The following is a 19,720-nucleotide window of genomic DNA, read 5'->3' as shown; positions in this document are numbered from 1 at the left end:
GGGCGGGTCGGCTGGAGCCGGGTACCCCGCGTCCTCCGTGTGCCCGTCGGTGCCGGCAGCCGCCGTGGCGCTCAGGTAAGGACCGTGCCGAGCCCCGTCGGAGGAAGAGGAGGAGGAGGAGGGCCGGGCGGGGGCGCGGGCGCCGTTGCGGAGTGCAGGGAAAAGGGGGGTGGTGTGGGGTGGGGGGGCAGCCGCGCGCGCTTCCCGCCTTGCGGCTGTCGCGAGCCCTTTCTGGGGGCACCCCCGCTCCTGAGGGTGCACCCTCCCTGCCCCCGTCCGTCCGTCCGTCTGTCCGTCCTTCGGTCCCTTCTTTGGGGCCCTTCAGTCCCGGACCCAGACCGGAGTTCTCCGGAGGTGAAAACGGAGCGGGGCGGCCGCCCGGTGACGCCCGTTTTACCTTCCCGGGGGCGGCTGCCGCTGAGGGCTCGGAGCATCTCGGCGCTGTAAACCCCGCCGTGGGATGTGAACCTCTGTCCTCTCCTGCCCCCACCCCTAAGCTGCTCTAAGGGGATCTGCGCGGCTGAACAAAGAGCGTTGTGTGAGGCGAGGGCTCTAAGCGCTGTTAGTTTGCATAGGGGAGGGGGGGGAAAAAAAAGAAACCCCACCACCTAAAAAAAAAATATTCCCTACGTTGCGTGGATCGGGGAGGAAGCAGCCGCGCACGGCAGCCCGGCGGCGAACAATGCCTTTTTATGTCGGAGAAAATGATGTAAAAATGTGCCCGGCTCGGATGGCTGCAGGTAGGAGCCGTAGGCGTGTGCTGCGCTGCCGTGGTGCCGCACCGAGCAGAGAGAGCCGGGCTCGCCTTCTTCTGCCCCGTCCCCATCGCAGGGAGGCACCCCGAGCTGCCCTCCGCACGGGGTGTGCTCTGTGGAGCACCCTCGGGAAAGGAGGGCGTGTGCCCCATGCCGGGAGAATTGCTCTCCGGACGGAAAGATACCAACATGGTCAGTTTCCCTGGGTTAAGCAGGAACTTGCGGGGTTTTTTTTCCGAATGAAAACGTTCTCTTGTGGTTTTGGTGGGTTTTCATGTAGGATTCTTCCTGAGACGGAGGTGTGGGTTTTCACTTGTAAGTGAGCATTAGTGTGGAGAATAGCATTTCAACATAGCAATTAGAAGAATAGCAATTAACATAGCATTAACATGCAGTAGAATGGGATGTATGCACACATATGTTGTAAGTCTTACTTATTCTAGGTCTCTAGCATCAATTTTCATAATTTGTCATGTCTCTATGGTCATGCCAATAAATCATACTCCATCTTTCCTCAAAAAATCACTTGCTGTCCAGCATCTGTGCTGCTTATTGTTCAGAAAACCTGTCCCTTTTGTTTTCAGAAGGGTTCTTCCATGTGAGATTGAGCCACATATTCTTTTGGTTCTGTTTCTTCCCATTTTCTCCACAAACCTCTTGATTCCTCTCCATGAAAGAACCTGTTTCTTTTCACCTGTGCTGGTTTAGACTGGCAGGGATGTCTAGACTACGGATCTCATAGCTGAAGGACTCAAGAAGAGGCTGGGCTGCAGAATGTATTTATTTTTCTATAGCTTCCTTCCCTTCCCTCCTCACTGAATGGCGTCAGCATCTCAGCCCTTGCCTGGGAAGAGAATGTGCTGAGAGGGCACCACGTAGTGAAGTTGTCCCTGCGTTACGTCATTGATCATGAAGGAATGATTCATGAGCAGTGAAAGACTGGCCACTTCCCCTGAGCGTGCTACAAGCTCTCTTCAGTTAGGGTGAAGGCAGTCCACTTAGGTGTGTGGATGGTTGTTTATTTGTGTGATGTGTACAGAGGAGCCCAAACTCACCCGTGTAGTGCCTAGGACTGGGAAGCACCAATGCCTCACTGTCTGTTTCATTTGCAAGACACTCAGCAGTGGGCAAGACCTCGGTCTTCATTGGTACCAGTTTCCTGGAGCATTACAGGTGAGCTAAAGTAACACACTGAAAATAACCCCAGTGGCTTTGTGAGGCCGTTCTGCATGGGAATGAAACACGCAGGTGAGCCCTGGCACAGGGCTCTGGGAGCAGGGATGATCTCAGCAGTGGAGCATGGTGCCATCAATTCTATCTCTTCTCATCTTTTCTGATCTCATCAAGGGACAGGATTTGGTTTTTGGAACTTTTCAGTTTGTTGCACCCATATTGCACATTTCCTGTGGGTGTTTGAGAGAAGCCAAAGGGCTGTCATCCTGAGAATTAGAAGTTGCTGTTCTTCTTGTGGAGAGTTTTAGCACACTGGAGGGCAGGTCATTGTGCTTATAATGCAGTTGTTATGTAAAGCAGCATTTGCAGCCTTGATGTAGAGGACTGATGTAATTATTATGGTATGTTATATCATACCCACTTAGCTGTGTTCTTTAATATGCGTGGATGATAAAGACATAGTTGTAATTTAATGACCCCTGAGGTGCTGTGCCTAGGCAGGAACGATCTGATCACAGCAGTCCCTAAATTAATTGCTGCATTCTGTGGGTGAAGAATTCCCTTGTTGCTAGATGTTTTTTCCAGAAGCATACCTTTCCTTTCAGTCTGTCATGCTCCTTTCTGTACCAGTTACCCTTTGCTAAACCATATACCTGAATTCACAGAGGAAGCATTTGCTATGTGTGCTGACAGAGTGGGCTCTGGCACTGTGCTCACTTAACAACTGTCTGTGGAAGTTGCTAGAAATATCTAACCACAGAAACAGGGCTGAGGCCCATTGCAGATTCTGCTGGGCTGTTTCGGCTTCACCTCCCAATGTGGCATGTCACACACGTGTGTTGGAGACAGGTTGGTTTTCTTAATGGGGTTGGAAGAAGAAGAAAAAGAAGTAAAAAAGGATTTAGGTTGTGAGGACTTCATGATGGAGGCTTTCTGAAAGTCACTTTTTGATTACTGATGTCTCTGCAAAGGCACAAGGTACTGACGGAGCTTGTAACATATCTGCAACATATGATGGATCTGAAGCCTGATCTGCCGTAGTGGGACAAATGATAATGAGCTTAAGAAAGGAAAATAAAAGCTCTACTGGTGCCTAAAGCCTGAGTTCCTTACAGATCTTTTGCCTACAGTGCAGGCAGTGGCTGTGCTGAGAACTGATCTGGTCAAACTTCTGGCTCATGATCAAGAAAAAAAAATCCACCCCTTGGCTTTATCTGGATTTCAGAAAAGGCATTTCTGGCTGCAGGACACTTGAATCTGAACTGGAGCCTTAACTAGGAAGGGATTAGGGAGTGTTGTGCTTAAGATGTGCAAAGATAATGACCAGAAAGTTGGAAAGGTGTAATAGGGGTCCTAAGACTAGGTGACTTCCCAAGGTCCTTTCTAAACTGAGTTATCTGATGATCTAGATATTTTGGGTTTTGTGCTATCTTTAAATCCATGTGTGCACTTGATGAAGAAATAAAGATATGTGTGTGCTGATAAGTAGAATTGTTCCTTAAGACTCAAGGATGCTTGTTTTGGTCCATCTGTATTTATTCAGTTCAGACACATGCTTAATTGTGCTTGAAAGTCAGCTTTAGGCACGTTTAAAAATCAAGCATGTTTTTACAGAAAAGACAATGTTTTTACAGAAAAGAGAAACAGGATAAATTCATGGTGTGTGGGCTCAGTTGTAAACCCCTCGATGATATTTAGAGATACCAAGTACTTCAGAGGAAGCATGGAAATGTGCCGTGTTCTCTGATGTCATGACATGGCTTATCTCTTCCCAAACACACCTGCACACGCTAAGGCAGAGTATGGGTGGGTCTTGACTATATTCAGGGTTGGTGCTTTTTTCTTCCATCCTTCTGCATCATGTACAGGTGTGCTTGTTAGCAGCAGTTCTGTACTGCATCTCAGTTAATAAGAAAAAAACAGCATGAGACTTATTTCCATGGGGTGGAGCTGATTTAGAGGATTGGTGCTGGAAAACAGAGATGGTTTAAGCTGCTTGCCTCAGTAAAGGAAAAAGCTTTTATTTTGTGGGAATGTTTAATAACAGGTTATGCTACTAAACTGTACAAGGGTGTTTTAGAGGGACGTTCAGTGTGACATTTGTAATTGCTTTCTAGGTATCAGAGGAAAGAACTGATGTATCCATGGGGTTAATTTGGATTTTTGTGGCCACATGGGTTACTGTACTAGCTGTTAAGAGGATTTGAGGTCTTGATTGACCCATTTTACTTTAACACTAATTGTTTGCTGTTGTACCAAGGAGAAAAGATGAGCTAATCCTTATGGTTTTACACTCACTGCTGTTTTTCCCTGCAGCAGTCTCGCAGATGAAACTGATCTTTGTTCTTTTGTCTTGACTGGGGAGGTGGCAGAAAGGGATAACAGACATCACCTTCAGAGCGTTAGTGTTTGTACTCAGTATCCTTCATCTTTGTTAGGGTGCCAGTTTGAAAGGAATTATGGTGAAAAGGTGTGGCTTGGTCAATTCTCTTTGTTTTCTGCAGTCTGTGAGACAGGTTAGTGCTGGTCAATAGGCTTGACCAGTGTCATGATAAGCTGTTTCTCTTCTAGCATTTTTAAAGTACACATTTTTCTAACTTTCTGTGATGTAATCAGACTATTTATTACACCACAGAATCAATTTATTTGTTTTTAGCACATGATGCTTCCAGATAAAATGTATGTGTTTCATAAAATATATATATATAAATTTAAAAAAATATAAATATATTAAAAAATATGTGTTTCATATAGTAAAAGGGAGACAATGCCCTTATTACAACCTGTAGGATTAAGTGGTGAAAATCAGAACCTGTGATGGGTTCATTGAATGTGTACCTGACTTGCACCATCTGGAAACAGACAATGCCACTTGCAGCTCTGTTTTCTGATTACTGAAAATCTGGGGTACTTTTTGAATTCAGGGCAATAATCAGTTTGCACCTGACAGTTCTTAAGTTATGGATTTGTAGGTAGAATTAAGGTCTTCTAGCAAATTTTCCTCCTTCATTTAGACTTGGCATTCATGGGTATGAGGAGCTGAGGAACATTCCTTGGCTTGTCAAACCCCCAGCAAGAAGTAGGAAGATTTCTTTTAGTACTTCTAGTAGCCCTAAGGCAGTTAGATTGCAGTAGCTTCCAGTGAGTTGAGTCTATGAAAAGTTACTTTTCTCTCTGTGAAACTTGTCATTTTATTCCCTGAGAGAGTTTTAAATTAAATTTCAATAGCTGTTTGCCAAATTAGCTGTATTTAAAGTATGTACAACCTCTGGATAAACAAGACAAAACTCCCAAACAAACCAAACCCAGTAGTCCAGTCATGTCAGCTAACTTGGCAGCATTTAATTATAGGACTTATTGATTCAATTAACCCTATGTTTTCACTTTGTTTTCTGGAGAGAATCATAGGGTCTGGTTTCTGGTTTAGAAGTAGGAACTGTCAGTTCTATCTTCAGGAACATAGATTATCTCTTAGGACAGCTGCTTGGCTATGCAAAACTTGCCACTTTGCTGAGGTTCTGATCTTGGATGGACAAAGCTAGGAACTGTCTCAAAATGAAAACATATTATGAAGGTTCTGAACAGAGTTTGGGATGTGCTTTTGAAACTCCTGCATCGGTGCAAATTTGATCCAGAGATGAGCAGTAGAAAGTGCTGTAGACATTCAAAAGTGGCCTGTGTGCTTCACTGCTGGGCAGAATCCTGTATCTGCTGGCTGTGAGGAAGGATGGACTGGCCTCCTTCCCTACGTGTCTCAACCACAGCTGTGCCTGGAGGAGCCTCAGCTGAATTTGAGGTACAGCTGAGTTTCTCTCCTTTTGTTCTCCTCGCTTTGTAGAAGGTATCTGAATAGCTTGTGCAGCAAGGGCAGTTGCAAGGTGCCAGACATTAAGTGCAAGGACGCCCTTTTCTCTGGGAAGGCTCAGAGTCTGAGAGGGACTGTGAGGAAAGCATTTTTTCTGTGTCTGCTATGAAATGGGCTGAAAGTGTGTGTTCAAAACCCTTTGACTTTATGGAGGGTTCAAGTGTGGATATGAATTCTGGTTAGGTGGAAATCTGGTCAGCTTGTTTAGCTAACCAGGTTTTTTCATGCCAAGTTACTCTGCCTTCCTCAGCAGTCCCTCTGTGACCAGGTCTGAGCAGATAGATCTGATCCCCTCATGGGGCTTTGGCCAGACCCAAGGCCATGTGCTGTGCCACAGCCTAGTGCTAACACTTGCTAATGTTAACGTGCTTCTACTGTCCCCTGGCTGATTGTTGGACAAAGAGACCCCACAATCTTCTCTTCAAAGAAGATTCTTGCAGCTGATGTGTGATATCTGAGGTGTGCCTGGGCATCCCTTCCTCTTCTGACCATGCAGTATTGCTCAGACAGCAAAGCTTCTCCTTTTGCTGTGACTGTGGCTTGATGACCAGCAGCTCTGTGTTCACCTGTGGGTTCCTGCTGACAGAGGAGTGCTGCTGACACCCCCCTGGCTGCTGGTGCCTGACGTGCTCTGGTGTGCTGGGCTGCTCCCCGTGCAGGCTGTGTTACAGGGTGTGCCGGGCAGGCAGCCTGCCCTGCCTGTTTGCAGCAAGACTCTAGTCATGCATGTAGGCATTTGTCTGCTTCCCTTGAGTGTGCTGAAACTGATACTGGCTTTTGTTTCTATCAGCAATTAGAAGATTGTTTAAGGAGGCTGAGGAAATAAAAAAAACCCAAGGGCTCAAAAAAGAGATGCAGGGGTGGAGCTGGATGATTTGCAAAGGAGGAGAACAGACCTTGCTAAAGGGATGGTCTGGATGGTCGGTCGTTGGTTATTCATATCCCATCCTTCTTGTCCACCTGTAGCTTGGGGTCGAGGGCATCACAGATGAAGGCAGATGTGATGGCCCTGAGCTGCTTGGATACCCTCTCCTCTGTCAGTGCTCCCCTGCTACCTGTATTACGAAATAGGTAGCCACAAGAAGAGAAGGGATATTTCTGAAATAAAAGTGTCAGCTCCTCCAGATTTGTATCAGAGCTCTTGATTTGCACTGCTAGGATGATATTTGGGCCAAAGGTTGCTCACAGCATGCTCAGAACATACCTGGAGTCAGTGTCTGTGTTGCCAGGAGTCCAGAGCAGACCTAGGTATTTAGGAAAGTGGCTAAGTGTGTCTGGAAGGATGTGCCCATCCTCTACCTATTGCAACATGATTGATTTGATGTCCTATAAAGAAAATCTCTTCCAGGAAAATGATAATGAAACATATAAATCAGGAAGGAAGCTGTATTTCTTTTGTTTTAGAGAGATGAAATATGTGTATTTCTTGAGGTAGTGAAGGGAAAGTTGGCAAATTTGTCAGAGAGTTGTCTTGGTTTGAAAGACAGGCGGGAACCTCCCTTGGAATAGAAAGTGTGACCCCCTTCCCTCCAAATTATTGTAGCCTTGAAGTTAAGGGGCTTTAGGCAAAGATGTAGTGAAAAACCAAAGCAGTGGCAGAGGACAGCGGGGCTGGGCAGAGGCAACCAGGCTCCTGCAAGCAGCCAGGAGAGGCTCCCTCGGAGTGGGGAAGGGGCTCAGGGTCCCAGGTTTTCCCCTGAGGCACCCCAGTAGGTGGTGAGGGTCCTTTCCAGTGGGATTGGTTGTTACTGAGGTCCCAGTTCACCGGCTGCTCCTAAAAGCAAAGGCTCACTCATGGTAAAGGAGAAGCAGTATAGGGACTAGAGGCCGCGGTGGCAGTGAATTCTCCCCGTGGTAGCAGCAACTTGGCCATTCCCCTCTGACCCAAGAGTGAGCGAGGAGCTGAGCCCAGCCAAAATCTCTCCCTGTCTTTGCCCTTCCCAAGAGAAAAAAACCCAGCTAAGAGTAGCCAGCTGCACCCTGTCCCCCACTTTGGCCACTTCTTTTGCCTCTTAAGTACCAATCATTACCATCTCTTAGGCAACAAATAGGACAAAAGTCCCTGAGAGAAAGGAAAAAAAAAAGAAAAAAAATCCTAACCTCCAACAAGAGTAATTAAAAAAAAAAAAAGGAAAGCAAACAAACCCCTGTGTGTGTGTGTGGAATGCTTAATAACATGATTTATTCCGAAGAGCAAAGGATAGAGTGCAGTAAATAAGCTTTCATTCCATGTTGTTCTGCAAAGTTAAGCTGTCAGGCTGTAGGGAGCTGGTTGTGCTTCTGAGTAAAACGCAGCAGAATACTGAATCTAAGCATTTCTTGTTACCCATGTGCTGTCTGTGATAGCATATAATAAATTTATGTTGAAACTTTTAATAAAAGGCATTTTGTATTACTGCGAATTAATAGTTTTATACTCCACAGGTTGCCAAAAATAGCAGAAGTGATTTATAGATAATACAGTCTTTTATTTTAGATAATTTTAATGATGTGCTACTAGTGTTGCTTAAAACATTAGCAGTATTTTGAATGCAGTATTAAAAATTCTTCTAAATGTACCTTTCAATACAAATAGTTGAGAATGTTTTTTGTGGCTATTTGGGGGAAAAAAAAAGTCCCACTGTATGCACTTAGCATGACCTTTAGTACTCGTCTCTGAGCAAAAAAAGCTGAATTCACTTAGGCTTTTTTTTTCCCCTTCACTTGTTTTGGTCCACTGTATGTTTCCAGCATCACTCATAGCAATAAATGGAATTAATAATTTGTTGCAAAGTTCTAATTGATAATTACAGGCACTTGGAAATTAGAAACACATTTCTCATTTTACCATCTTTATGATGTTGATACTTCAGCTGCTGGAATGTGTGTTTATTTAGATGGCAGTGCTGGTATCAGGATGCCAGCCGTGACCTGTAATTACCAATAGGCACATCCAGTCAGGCCTTTGCTACCAGCCAGCCCTGCAGACCACGAGTCTGTTCAGACACTGACCTTTGGGAAGGTGCTGATTTGTGAAAGTGCTGCCAGTATTGCTCAGTGTGCACTGAGCAGCTGTAATTGTGGGGACTTCTGTCCTTTGATTCCTCTGGACTAAGTCTTTGAACCCTGTATTGCACGTTCAGGCTTTGTGACACTTGTAGTATCTGCTGAAACAATGCCTTATGCAATGCTTTGAAAACTTTTTAGGAGCTTGATTCTGCTTTTTGTTTTTTAGCACAAATGGATTTGTACACTGCTATTTATGAGAGAGTAGTCCTTGACTATAATTAATTTATTTTTTAAAAGATGCTGACAGTGACAATATTTAATTGGTGAAACGTGTTCACCTCTCTGAGCCAGCAGATAAAAATGCTACTGGCTGTTTTAAGGCAGATACTCCTTCTTTTGGGTGGTGTCATGAATTTTCTGTTTTATGCCAGTGATGGGAACAGAGCAACTTGGTGAATGTGCAAGCTGTACTTAAAGTAACTTGTTTACCCTTTAAATGAAGTATTATAGGACCGAATGCTTCTACCACCTATTACAAGCAGGAGGAGGGAGTAAATACTTGGGAAAAAAATATTGGGCAAAACAAATGTATTCCATACTTCAGGACATGAATCCATGTTTACTGCCAGGGTCAGAAAGAATTCCCTGCACTGACACTATTGCAGGTTTGGCATTATGGAGCATTGCTATGAAATACCTGTGGCTGGCACCAGGTGATTTGCCCTTACTGCTCTGCCAAACTCATGTGAATTTAAGTACAGAAGTTTCAGTTACTTGGAAGATTTGAGTTATTTTTGTTTCTAATTTGTTTTATATACTGATAGAAGCTGTATTGTTTTTTGTGAAGAGACGGAATTTTCTTGCTCATTTTAAGTTATTGCAGGATCCGTCTCAATGACACTGCTTATTTCAGTGTGCAGTGGAATAAGTGAGTTGTCTATATCCTGGGATGGGGAGAGAATTAATATTTTACGTCTATTGTGTGTTTGTGTTTTCTGTAGCAGTGTTTTTGGTGCCTTTTTCTTGCTTGCCTAAGGGAGAGGGAGGGTAAGTGAAAAATGAGCTTTTCTCCAGTAAGAAAGTGATCTGTGGGCACATTCAAAAGGCAGGAAAAAAGAGATCAGGGGAATGTGCTATATTTTCACTTGAAAAAACTAGCTATGGAAACTTGTCTCAGGTGCTAGAGGTAGGTTCAGAGCTGACAGGTCAGTAGGAGTAGAATTTGCCTGTTCCAGCAGCTGTTGAGCAACAGATAAAAAAGAAGTGGCTATCTCCTTATATTCACCTCTTTTCACCATCCAAGTACGACATAATTTTCTTTAGGATTCTGTTCCTTTCATGCCTTTGCAGTTGGAAAATCTGGTGGATTTATCTGCCCTGCTGCTCTTACCTGCAGGCAAAGGTTGATCTAGATTGAAGTGTAATCCTCCTAGATTAATAAATAAGCCCTGCCCCATGTCTGTGTCACTAAGCAGATGAGTAGCTCTTTGAAGAATGTTTTGAAGCTTGTGAAAATAATTTCTAGCAGAAACTTGAATTTGAAAAGATACTAAAATATACAGATAGTGAAATGAACAAGCAAGTAAGTGTGCCTCAAGAATAAAGGTACTGTATCTCTAGTCATTCAATATATCCCTTTCTGTGATGGATTTGCTTCGTAGCTGAACTTGAAAATCTTTCACAACTGGCACTGGTGCTGGCAAATTCCCCTTCAGTGTTGGTTTGTCTGCATTTATCTCTTTCAGTTTGTTACCTTTCAGTTTAATCACTCATTTTGTATTGAACCAGCTCTGGGCAGAGCTCCACATAACTACGAAACCTGCTGCGTAGAAGAAACCGTGGAAAAGGAACATGTGATATTTTTCTGCTGGATTTTTTATTTTTTAATGAGATGTTGCTTGTTTTCTGAGGAGCTTGGGATCATGGGCAAGACAACTGTGGGATGAGCAGTGCACATGAGCTTGGTGTAGCTCTGGGATAGTGGTGGGAGCTGCTGGCGTGTCCATCACAGGTATGCTGTTGGTTTTGGTTTTAGCTTGTCCTGTTTCCTTAGGTCTTGATCTGCAGCTGAACTGCAGAAGCCCTTCTGGGCTTGGGAATGATTTGTGTTGCAATTTTCTGGGCAAATTTTAGCTTTGTCTCTGTATCCACCAATAAATCAATCAGGGCCTGTCATGTCCCAATAGGCAGTGAAGGTGTAGGATGCCTGCAGATTTGCTGAGGACTGATGGGACAGTGGCTCTTGGGGGTACTTGGGTGCCCAAGAGCAGCAAAGCACATTCCTGGCTGCTGGGCAGAGCAGGCATTTTTGCCCTGTGTGTCTCTGAGCAGCAGCTGTTTCCATTTCGTAACCTGCTAATTCCCAAGCACAGATGGAGCATCCTGACTCTGTAGAGTTCCCCAGCCCAGATTGCTTTTCTGTACACTGGAAGGAGTCACAAGAGCTTCTGTCTTTGCTGTAAAAATGAGTTTTCCCTGTCATGCTTGAGAAATACTGACACAATTTTTCTATGCATGCCACTGACCCTGTTACTCGTACATAACCAGTCTGAAACATTCCTGAGAACTGACTACTGCAAGTAAACAAATAAATATTTTCTGGATTTGGCCTGAGGAGAGATGAGGTGGAACTGAGATGCAGGCTGTGAGGTGTGCCTGCCGAACACCATGGCAGCAGAGACAAGCTTGTCTCCACCTGACCTTGGGGGGAGGAGATGTGGTGTGGCAGATGCTCTGTGGAGAGGAGCCTGGTGGAGAAGTGCTGTTGAGTCTGTGCAATTAATTGTCACAAATGGCAGCCAAACAGGGACTTAAATGGCAACTAGTGGCTGCACTGGTGACGATGCTCAGCTGAAGTTTATAGGGGGCTGAAGCAAAGCTCAGGGGCTGAAACAAAGCCCATGGTGCCAATTGACCTGTCTGCAGGATGGAGGGTAAGCAGCTGAGAATTATGGGGAGTGATGTATCCCAGGAACAAAAGGACATCCCAGAGACGATGCAACTGGTTTTGAAAAAGCACATCAGGAAAATTGAATCTACAGATTTGAACAGACTCTTGATAAGGGCTAAAGAGTGTGATCTGACTCTAAACAGCAGCAATGTTTTCAACCTTCAGATATGGGACGTTTCAGAGGATGCTTTGTGGTACTAAGTTAGGTGGGGTGACAGAGCTTTTGTGTCCATGGTGGGCAGTGTTTGAGGTGCTCATGGCACATGTGGCACCTGGAGACCAGAAAAAGGAGGACACTTGTGCTGCCTTGACAGTTGCATGGTCCCCTTCTGTGCCACCACTGAGCGAAACACAACGTTCTAATCGTAAGCTGGTCGGGGTTGTGGAAGGAGAACTGGAGAATGGCCCCTTTGCTCCCCATCCTTTTGATCCTGGGGGCAGCCTGATCTTTTCCACCCCAGTCTGCATGATCAATGTGCAGCGGTGAGAAAACAAGCTGCTGCAGAGGGGGATGTGGATTTATTGCATGCTTTTCTGGTCCTTTACCAGCCCAATCAACCACCTAGATGGAAAGGCTTGCCTTATGGTATCACAAAAGAGCCCGGCAGCACCAGCAAAGGCAGCACTGCGTCCCTGCTCCCTGCACATGGCAGGATTTACCTGGGGAAGGGAAGAAGCTTGACCAAGATGAACTGTATCCTACAGACTGCCTGCATAGTTCTCATTGCTTCCTGTGATGGATGCTCCTGTAATAATCCTGATTTGAAAGTTGTCCTCTCCAGCTGAAATTGCACAAAACCATTAACTCTTCTCTATATTGCTTATTTTCAGTTCCTGTCCCTAGGCAGAAACATTCCCTTGTAATTTTGTTTCCCAAGGTTCTGTCTGTTAAATCACTGTCTTCATTCACGGGAAGGATGGTTACCAGTTATTGGGTGTTTTGATCTGTCTGCCTGTTCATGGGGAAAATAAGCTCTTGTGAAGTCATGTTATCTTGTGGAGAGCCTGGGCAAACTCCAGTGAGTGATGTGAAGGAGATAAATTATAAAATGCTAAGGAGTTGAAATGGCACATATATTTTACTTCCTCACCCTAGCTTTTGGATTTTGCTGAAAACAGTAACATGTAAGCTTAACACTTCAAGCTCTAGAGATCTGGCAAACCAATGTTACACATTTTCCTGAATTTGGTAGGTTGAAATATGTTCATGTTATGATTTGTACCTTTTCCACATGTATTTTTGCTTCCACCCTATCCTGGTTTCACCATACAGGTGAATGTGCAAAAGATGTTCAGCATCATTTTTTGTCTGCTTTTGCAGCCCTTGGAGTACCTGTCTCCATAAAGACTGATAATGGGCCAGCCTATATATCCAAACAGATGATTTTTTAATTTGTGGAGAAGTGCTGTGTCACAGGTATTCCACATTCTCGTACAGATCAAGCGATTGTTGAACAGACCCATAGGATTCTCAAGCCCATCTGGTTCAAATGAAGTCCATTTTGAAAATAAAGTTCACAGGATCTAATCACACTGACAAGTTGTGTTGCAACCTGCAAAAAATCAAATTCCCCTGGTTGCCAGTCTTGCTCACCTGCTTTCTATATAAATGGTACTATTATAAAAACTGCTCTCACCTTGGATTTTAATTTTTTTTTTTTTGGTGAAGGACACGAAGCATAGGGTTTCAGTGAAAATGTTGCACTTCCTATTAACAGTCAGAAATAGTCCTGGCACAGTCTTTTGGTGGTAGTCACAGGAACATATGTGTGGTGATAAACAGCCCTTCTAGGCTTTCTGCTGTGGGCTCTGAACTTTGCTGTGCTGCAGCTGACTTGCTTGCAATAAAGCCCTTTTCTGTGCCTTTAATGAGGGACTTTCCTGAGGTAGCAATTGCCTTCCTTGGAATTAGGGGAGGAGGAGTGATGTGAATTGTGAAGAAAAGCTAAGCCAGGAAACACCTGGCAACCAGATGGCCCCTAGCATGTTGCATTGTACCCACACCTTCATTAAGGATTACTTTGGCTGTCTCTGGGTAATAGATTTAGAGGTTTGGGGTCACAAAGAATTAGAAAATTGTAGCCAGTTGCAATTAAACACGAGTTATTTTTAGAGGACAAAGAACTGAGCTGAAAGCTGAATTAGAGCTACTTGAAATGTTAGGGCTCAAATACTAGGATGGTATTTTCTAAGTTACTGACAAAGTAGCCCTTGCACTCCAGTCAGAGGCACAAAGCCACCCAGGGTGGTGACAGGTGGGCTAGAGATGGCAGAGCTGTGAGCAGTGGCAGTAATGTGCAAGTGACATTATTCTCCTCCTTAGGGCAGCTGGCGTTAGCTACTTCCCTCTGAATATTCATGTGTGCAACAGATAAAGGTTACTTAGACTATTGGTAGAATAGAACTATGTCATTTGCACTGTGATTTGTATAAGCCTGGCTCAGGATCTTACACTTAGGTTTCCCCTACATTTAATTTTGTTTTGTGTTTCGACATCAAAGTGCCTGCAATCCAAAAAAGGTTATAAACTTTTCAGGTGAATTTTAAGAATATTGGTAGGGAAATAGGCATCTGGGCAGAACAGTACACAACAGCATTTTTTGTGTTGTTGACCACTTGGCAGCAGTTGGTGGCGTGTGGGTGTCAGGAATTCAGGCTGACCCTGTGTGGTTGCCCAGAAGTGAGCAAGAGGAAACTGCTCTCCCTCCTACATCCTCAATACTCACCTGCTTACTCCAGCAGGTAAAAAGAGGCATGGCACCACTGAAGGTGTGTGGGTGTGTTTTGGCTGTCTCACAGCTGCTCTGGGAGATGCCTTTTCGTGAGGGAGCTGCTCTGTGTCTGAAATTGAGTGGTGACACTCTGTGTATTGTGGCTGTCTCAACTGTGATAACTGTGACAAATACGTGGCTCAGATCTCCTGTTCTTTGCTGAATCCAGGACTGATTGATATTGCCTTGCAGCTCACCTGCTCATTGCCCTGCCTTGAAAGGTCTTTAGCTATCTTGGGAGAATAACACATGCCAAAGAAACTTGGCTAGTCCAGGGCTGTGTAAATGCAGGTTGCCTTCCTTACAAACATCTTCAGGAAGCTTGAAGGTCGTTTATTACTTTCATTCTCATGATGTTGATGCAATAATAACAGCATTTCTGGCTTTTATCCTGTATATTCTTTTGAGCATCTTCTTTGCAGAGAGTGTGTATCTCTTTGTCAGCTTCATGTTAAAATGTTTGTAAGCACAACTTGAAAACACTTACAAATGGAACATCAGTTTGCTTGTTAGCATTGATATCAAAGCTTATTGTGAATTTATTGCAATGAGTTCTGAGGAACCCACCTAAAAACCTTGTTTTATGTATTGCTTGAGTTTTTAAGCCTGCATCCTGTGGGGTTGGTTCTACAGCTGAGATCATTGTTAAAGACAATCTTAACTTCCATTATGCAACTGAAGTGTTTGTATTTTATTAAAAACAAGCCAATGGTACTCTACCACATGGTATGGGGCAGCCACATAAATATGGAACAACTGTCTTGAAATGGTGGATCAAGTTATCAAAGACTTCATTTTCTTGTCTCTCTGAATCTGAAAGGCTAAAGGCAAAAATATTCTTTTGCTGTGTGTTGATGGTGTCTTCAACCAGCGAAAACCTCACAGCAACAGATTGGAAAAAAAAGCAGGGAGAGTATGCCTGAAGGATTTACTGTGTTGCTCTTGGTTTTCCCTTGAGAAGAGCCCAGCTGTCTTGAAGTTGAAATTAAAATGTAAATCCTAAATTAGGCATAATTAGGGTACTTCCTTTAGACAATGTCTGATGCGGGCAGCTTTGATTTTGGGAGTATGCAGGTTTTTTCAGTGTTTGAGCAGTGAATGAGGGAGGAGATGATTAGCAATTAGCATATTGTGTTGGTCCAAAATTGGGACAAAAACCAGAACACAAGTTCTTTTTCCACAGGAGGCCTGCTGCTAACAGCGTGAAAATCTAATGAAGACCTGTAATTTTAACGTACAGAATTCCTGCTCCAGTAATGAATGCATTGGTATTAAAATGAGCAGAAGGTTGGGGTGTGGGTCTTTCTGTATTTTGTGTGCATTTTGCAGAGTTGGAATGGAGAAGTCCTGGGCTGTCTTGCCTTGGTGGAGGTTACCATGGGCCTGCCAAAGTGCTAAAGAGCTCTGTGAATTGGGTTGCAAGGTGCCTTGCCCTAGCTGGGAATTTTTACTTTGTCTCTACTGGGCTTGGCTTAGTCTTTGGAAAAGGAAATTTTGCGGAAACATTTGCAGTGGTAACACAGGCACAATAACCTCGTTTTTGTCAGGGAGCTGGAGTTATTTCCACTGTGTGGAACTTGCTGGAGGCCTGAGCATATATGAAGCAGTAGAGACAGTTTTGGTTGGAATGGGCCTGGGGAAGCAGGCTGGGACTCATTCCCATCTGGAAGCTGAGTGACTGTGGTGTTTGTTTTTCTTCAGTGTTGGGGTTTTGGCACCTGCTTTCACACTAAATCAGCTGTTGAGAATGTTGTAAAGGTCTGTAAATGTCTCTGTAAAGGTAGTTAGGGCTCTCTGCTTGTGTCTGACAACTTGAGGCTTATTTTTCCCTTTTCCTTTCTTACCTTCTGTAAATGTCTCTGTAAAGGTAGTTAGGGCTCTCTGCTTGTGTCTAACTTGAGGCTTCTTTTTCCCTTTTCCTTTCTTACCTTTTTTCCCCAGAAGACTTGTGGTGTGGTGTAGGGGATGGTAAGGACAAAACAGTTTCAAGACTTCAAACTTATAACCAATTAATAGTAGTAACTATTGTTTACAATATTCCTTTTGCTAGGGAATGTCATTAAGTACTTACTGAGATGTGTCCTACGGACATTCATGGTCTAAAGAGATCATAAATGGTCTTGAGTTTTATGGCTAACACCGATATAATTTTTCAATTTAGAAAAGACCTCTTTCAGCCTAGCTTTTAAATAGTGTTATGAAGTGGTCTTGTGTGTGGTATAATCATGGTCCTGTACATTGGTGTTTACTTTGATGGCTCAGAGACATAAATAATATTATAGCAGTGCTTTTCAACAGTGCTTTTTCTTTTTTTAGCTTAATACATTAACTAGGGAGGCAGAAAGTAAAGCAGATGTTTGTTTTCCTTTCTCCATACTGAGAATACTGTTGTTCAATTTTGGTTTTGCCATGCAGTTTGGTTTTTTTTTTGGTGACAACTGGTGGAATCATGCTGTTAGTCGGATGGAAAAGTGCATCGTTATAAAATGTCATTTGAGACACTGGAAAATGCCTAGCTGGGCTAATGTTGTCACTTATTCTAAGCTATTAGCTTAGATACTTCCTGCAGTTTCCTGGAGTCATATAATGGTCTGCTTTAAGTCCTGTATTTGTGAGTCTTGAGCTATGACTCAGGGATTTAATTTTTCTTTTCCTTTTGGGACAGAGACTAAAATAAAGATGGTTTTCTATAAGGGAATATGACAATTTTGTAGAGAATTACTACATTTCTGTGAAACTTTTAAACCAACTCAGTTATTTACTAGAGAATTATTCCTGCTTCATAATGCTGTCTGTTGCTTAGAAAAATTCTTCAGGAAGTTGTTTTTCCCCCCAAAGTGCTAAGGATATTAAAAATTTCTTACAGAACTTATTTGCATTGCTGTGAGGTTCCCCAAGGATATTCCATACTGATCAGCACTGATCCTTTTACTGATTTGCAGTAAACTTTTAATTGTACATCCTTACTCATAAAGCTATTTATGCATGTGAATGTCTGTGTGTGCACATATATGACTCCACTGAGCTGAACGGAACTTAATATACAAATATCACTGCAGTCTAATACTTGGATTGTGTTAAACAGAAACAGTTTAACACAAACAGTAGGGACATGACTGCCAATACATGGGAGCTGTCACCTGGACAGTTTTTTTACAATGTATCATCTGTTTGATTCACCAGAAAAACAAGTGTATTTTTAATTATCATCTTCCGTTGAAAGAGCTTCCAAAGGCAGATTAAATATTATGGGGAGTTGTTGTCTCCTACTGAGACACTCTTTACCTAGAATCCTCAGAAGAATTAAAGTCTGCTTTATATTCAGTTGGTAAAATTAGTACAGCATCCATTTTATAACAAGCCCATTGCTTTAATTTATTCACTATGAAGCTTGTGGGAGGGACAGTAGTAACCTGGATGAGATTGTTAGTGATTTTTCCATAATTTTCTAGACAGTCCTACAAATGAGCAGCATAGAAACCTTGCAAAAAATTATGGCATAATTACTGATGTATTGGAATTTATGAAGGGATTCCTTGCCGACCAAGGACAATTTATAACAAAATTAATGGCTTGCCAGCTGTAGATCTTTTCTTAAAGGGAGAAAGTGCAGATCCTTCAGTGTCACTTATACATTATCACATGTAATTTGTGTGGTGACTTTTGGGAAGGATGAGTGAGACTTCCTACCTGTTTAGACCATGAACATAAACTGGCAAATTAATCTAGAAACACGGGTATGTGAATATGCATGCAGGTGAGCATTCATGTGGGCTTTATTCTGTACTCGTTGAAGCAGCAGAGAGAGAGAGAGATTAGTTTGTGCTGGGTCTGAAACTGCAGTGTTTCAAAGGTAAATGATATTTCTGTTCACTCTTTCTTTACATGGTATTCTACAGACTTGACAGTTCAACAGTTAAACCTGGGCTGTAATCTCTAGAAGTCATTTTGTAAGAGTTATTTTGCAGTAAAAACAACATGCTTTATAAATCTTGATGTGTCAGTGGAAGGTCACCTGCTCTAACACCATCAATCAGGATTTACTCTCTAGGTATAAGTGAAATCTGTGCCTGAATTACTAATTGTTGGACATTAGATAATTTTTAGGTACTCTATCAAAGTTTCATTTTCACTTTTTCCAGTCAAAGACAAAATCTGGCTTGGGATGTTTTTTCCCAGTTGTGATTGAGCTCCTTCTCCTTTAGTAAAACCCAGATATGTTGTGGCATCAATGCCAGCCTGTTCATTAGGGAGAACAAGGAGCCTGTGCTTGTAGACTGTTGCAGGATTACCTTCTCAAGTGTGGTTATTCCCTTTCCTGCCCTTTGAACAGTGCATACCCAGCTGTGCTTGGAGCTGTCAAGCCTTTGGGGCAAAACTCATCCTTTGCTCAGAACAACCTGTGCTAGGAGAAGATCTCTGGGTGCAAACTTCACAATTGCATGTGTATTATAAAAAACACACATTTCAATGTGCTCTGAAACTGGCTCCTGAATATTCAGGCAGAACTATGGTCATGCCAAAGGATCTAGAGAGGAAAGGCATGCTTGAACTGAGCATTTGCCTGTGTTCTGTGGTCCTGGATTCCTGTATTGTTGTCTGAGGTAGGTGGTTGTGTGTCTCTTGTCTCTTTGGACAGGCAGGGGACTGCTGCCTTTTAGGAGAAACAGCATTTCATAGTCCCTCTGTTCTGCAAGGATGTCTGGGTGATTCTGTTATTTCCTTCATGGTTCTCATCTCAAGAGTATTGCTTTGGTGCAGGTTGTTAAAGACCTCACACTCTTCCCAGATGCACTGGTGATAACACCATGCACTGTCCAGGTACCTATACAGACTTTCTGATTCAGAAATGTTCATTAGTTCATATCATGGACATTAATCCCATAAACCAGCTCCAATCAGCAGCTGAACTGGGGCCAGATTTAGGGGGGGAACCAAGTCTCTCTTTGAGCGCAGGGCACACAGAGGAGAAAAGGACAGGTCTTAAATCAGTGTGTAATTTAATTGTTTTGGTTTTCTTGAGGCCTTGAAGCAATGCAATGCAGGTTTTTTGAAGCTGACATAACAAAATACTGGGATATGCTGCCAAGTCCATGTGGGTGGAGAAAAAAAGGAGGTGTTACTGATTTTTATAAACACTTGTGTTCTCAAGAAAGAAAGAAAAAAAGGAACAGACTTTCCCAATGGTTCTTTGAGAATGTAAATGCCATGAGTATTT

The 19,720-nt window shown here is 43.2% G+C and overlaps 1 protein-coding gene across 22 annotated transcripts in view; it reads left to right on the top strand.

Annotated features, from left to right (window-relative positions):
- The first annotated feature begins 1 nt into the window (after position 1).
- MAP2 (microtubule associated protein 2) overlaps positions 2 to 19,720 on the top strand; it is a 225,864-nt gene continuing 206,145 nt past the window's right edge. For 21 of the 22 annotated variants that reach the window (XM_039728620.1, XM_039728618.1, XM_039728589.1 and 18 more), the window contains exon 1: positions 2 to 75. The gene's annotated coding sequence lies outside the window, so the exon portion shown is untranslated. The remainder of the gene's footprint in view (positions 76 to 19,720) is intronic. The other variant, XM_039728594.1, reaches the window with a different exon arrangement.

This window comes from Passer montanus, unplaced genomic scaffold, assembly GCF_014805655.1.
Source record: "Passer montanus isolate IOZ18808 unplaced genomic scaffold, ASM1480565v1 scaffold66, whole genome shotgun sequence".
Taxonomy (NCBI): domain Eukaryota; kingdom Metazoa; phylum Chordata; class Aves; order Passeriformes; family Passeridae; genus Passer; species Passer montanus.
The sequence above is the reverse complement of the archived record's forward strand: the minus strand, read 5'-3'. Positions and strand labels throughout refer to the sequence as shown.